Source organism: Salvelinus sp. IW2-2015, unplaced genomic scaffold (genome assembly GCF_002910315.2).
Source record: "Salvelinus sp. IW2-2015 unplaced genomic scaffold, ASM291031v2 Un_scaffold3070, whole genome shotgun sequence".
Lineage (NCBI taxonomy): Eukaryota > Metazoa > Chordata > Actinopteri > Salmoniformes > Salmonidae > Salvelinus > Salvelinus sp. IW2-2015.
Window position 1 is genome coordinate 12,618 of NW_019944361.1, and position 3,418 is coordinate 16,035.

A 3,418-nucleotide genomic window follows, 5' to 3' on the forward strand; every position below is an offset into this window, starting at 1 on the left:
AATCCTGCTGAATATTTACTCAAATTACTGCAGTTGTGTATCACCACCACTAGTGTTCCATATTTCAGTCTGCATCAAAGCCATGGAGACATACCTTGGCATACTGATTTGAAGGTATTATTTTAACATTGGCTGGTCACTTGCAACAGACTGGTCACTCAATGTTCAAACTGCAGCATCCAATACAGACTTAAGGCTGTTTTTGTTTCATATAATGATCATTATGTGGAAAATATTACAGTGTTTGAAAATTTATCATTGGAAAAGGATTTAATCAGTTTATTTTTTTATAATAATAAAAAAAGCAATTTCTCTTTAAAATTGTATTTTTATTCACCTTTATTTAACCAGGTAGGCCAGTTGAGAACAAGTTTCATTTACAACTGCGACTTGGCAAGATAAAGCAAAGCAGTGCGACAAAAACAACACAGAGTTACACATAAACAAACGTACAGTCAGAACACAATAGAAAAATCTGTGTACAGTGGTGTGCAAATGTAGATTAGGGAGGTAAGGCAATAAATAGGGCCATAAGAGGCGAAATAATTACGAATTTAGCATTAACATGGACGTGATAGATGTGCAGATGATGCACATCTGTGCAAGTAGAGATACGGGGTGCAAAAGAGCAAAAAGATAAATAACAATATGGGGATGAGGTAGTTGGGTGTTGCTATTTACAGATTGGCTTGTACAGGTACACGTGATCGGTAAGCTGCTCTGACAGTTGATGTTAAAGTTAGAGGGAGATATAAGTCTCCCAGCTTCAGTGATTTTTGCAGTGCTGTTAAATTTTTTCCGTGGTGCATGCAGTTAATTTAAGTCAACAAAATGGTAGTAACTGAAATGTTGGTTATGATGTTATTACAAATGGTATTCTATTATAGGATATATTATCATATGCGTAATGTACACTCTACAGAGCCAGGACCCTCTTCAAGTGATACAGTTCTGTCAGGGAGTAGTGTGGGAGTGGAGGAAGAGCTGAAAGACAGTGCCGGCAGTACCAATGCAGATGATAAAGGATGGAGCAAATGAGAGAAGGTGCACAGAAAGAGACAGACAACGTAAGGATGTTGAAAAACAAGCTGTAGATGGCTAGTTATGTGGAAGAGATTCAGAGGAAGAGCATTTTCTATCAGATGACTCAGGTTTGTGACCAGCAAAAATAACTGATATGGACAGAGAGACTATTGTTAGGGAATTGGCAACAAGAGATGAAGACCTAGAAATGCCACAGGATTCAGAGGGAAAGCCATTCCCAGAATGCTTGCAGTATACTAAGGCAACCAATGGAAGAGAAAAGCTGAAGAGAGACTGGGTAATWCATAGCAAAAGTACTAATGCACTATATTGCATCCCATGTGTGCTTTTCTCCCATGAACCAAAAATACCTTCCCATAGTGCACTGAACAGTCAACACGGATATAAAATGTCCGATGTGAAGTGGTGTTGTATGTATGATACATTTCCAAGCCATGAGAGGAATAAGGCACACAGAGACTGCTACTTGAAGTGCAAGAATTTGCAAGAACCTGTAATGGCAGTTAGTCGCATTGACTGTCAGTTGCAGAAGCAGATRCAAACAGAAACTGAGAAAAATAGAGCCCTCTTGCAGAGAATCCTAGATGTAACACTGCACTTGGCATCAAGGAATTTACCTTTCAGGGGTAAAACCAAAGKCCCAGATGACATCCACAATGGTAATTTCCTAGGCACACTAGAGCTCGTCTCATTACGATCCACTGCTGAATGAGCACTTACAAAAAATCAGGGACAAAAAAAAGGAACCAGGCTGACACAGTATCTGAGCTCTGTTCATTCAAAATGAGTTCATTGAATTATGTGTCAGAGGAGTTTTGAAAATAATTCTAAAGGAAAGGGAGGATGCTATTTATTATTCAGTCATCTGTGATGCTATGCCAGACATTTCCCACACTGAGCAGAATGTTGTGCTCATAAGATATGTGAGTTATAACAAAGAAACAGATGACTGGAAGATCACTGAACGGTTTCTTGAATTCAAGGACTTTCACAAAAAGACAGGAAGTGAGATAGCAGAGATGATTGAAAATGTGCTTCATGACCAAGGGATAGACATTGGAGATGGCAAAGGGCAGGGATATGACAACGGGGCAAACATGTCAGGGAAAGTCAAGGGAGTCCAAGCCCAAATATTACAGAAAAATCCTCTGGCTACATTTTCACCTTGTGCCTCCCACACCTTAAATATTGTAGGTGTGCATGCTGCAGTGTCAAGCCCAGAAGCATCAACATTTTTTGGCTGCATCAATCGCCTTTACACACCTGTTAGTGCCAGCCCAGAGCGATGGGCCATCTACAAAAAGAAAACAGGTTGCTCTTTGTATCGCCTCTCCGATACCCRCTGGAGTGCAAGGATTGATGCTGTTAAACCTGTAGTAAAACACCTACCTTGTCGTCAAGGCCCTTGATAGCCTACTCATGACATGCAGTCTCACCAGTGAGGCCAGATCAGAAGCTAGTGGTCGGAAGAACTACTTCATGTCATTCAACGCTATTGTCCTCCTCACTGTCTGGCTGAAAGTACTGCAATGCATTGAGGACAGGAATGTGATTCTCCAGTCAGGAAAATCTCTCACTTGACACAGGGAGGCAGCCAATACAGAGCCTTAAAGGAGAGAGCCACTCTTAGAGATGGATGGAGTCTCTCCTCTCCTGAGGAAAACACTGACTCGACTACAAATGGTGTGCACCCTCAAATTTAGCAAGACACTAGCACCGAGGAAAAGGAAGAGATTCCATGATGAGACCTCTCAAGGAAGACAGTCAGGACAGATGTAGCAACGATGTTTCGGAACAAGATGTTTTTACTGCTAGTGAACAAGACTCGATAAGGAACTTAGGACCACTAGGTTCCAACCACCGCAAAATTGTATATATCATTTTTGTTGTTCTGAAGCTTGGACAGATTAGTGAGGATAAAGATCCTCCTGTGACCAACCCCTATCATAAAGTATTCCAAGAGATTACAGACTGAGTTTCAAAATGAAGTTAAGACTCGCACCAGGATCGAGCCAAAACGAAACCACCGGAAACCACATCGCGAATACCAACTACCGGGCGTCATCAGCCCAGACTTGAAACACGCCTGGCAAACTTGTCTCACGGCTACAAGCTCCACAACATTCTCAGTAACATTTTTAAAGCCTTGCATACCGATCATCGAACTAGATACATATTTCTTTATGTCCAACCTAGCTAGCTAAAAGGGCCTCTCTCACGGACAATAGTCCCTATTTGAATATCAGATGTCTTTTACAGAATGTTCATTAGGACTATAACTTTTCCCCAAAGTTGACGAATTTATAATCCTTTTTAATTATGCAATCGTTACCAAAGAAAATAAAGTTGAGGGCGTCTGCCCTAGGAAGTGACT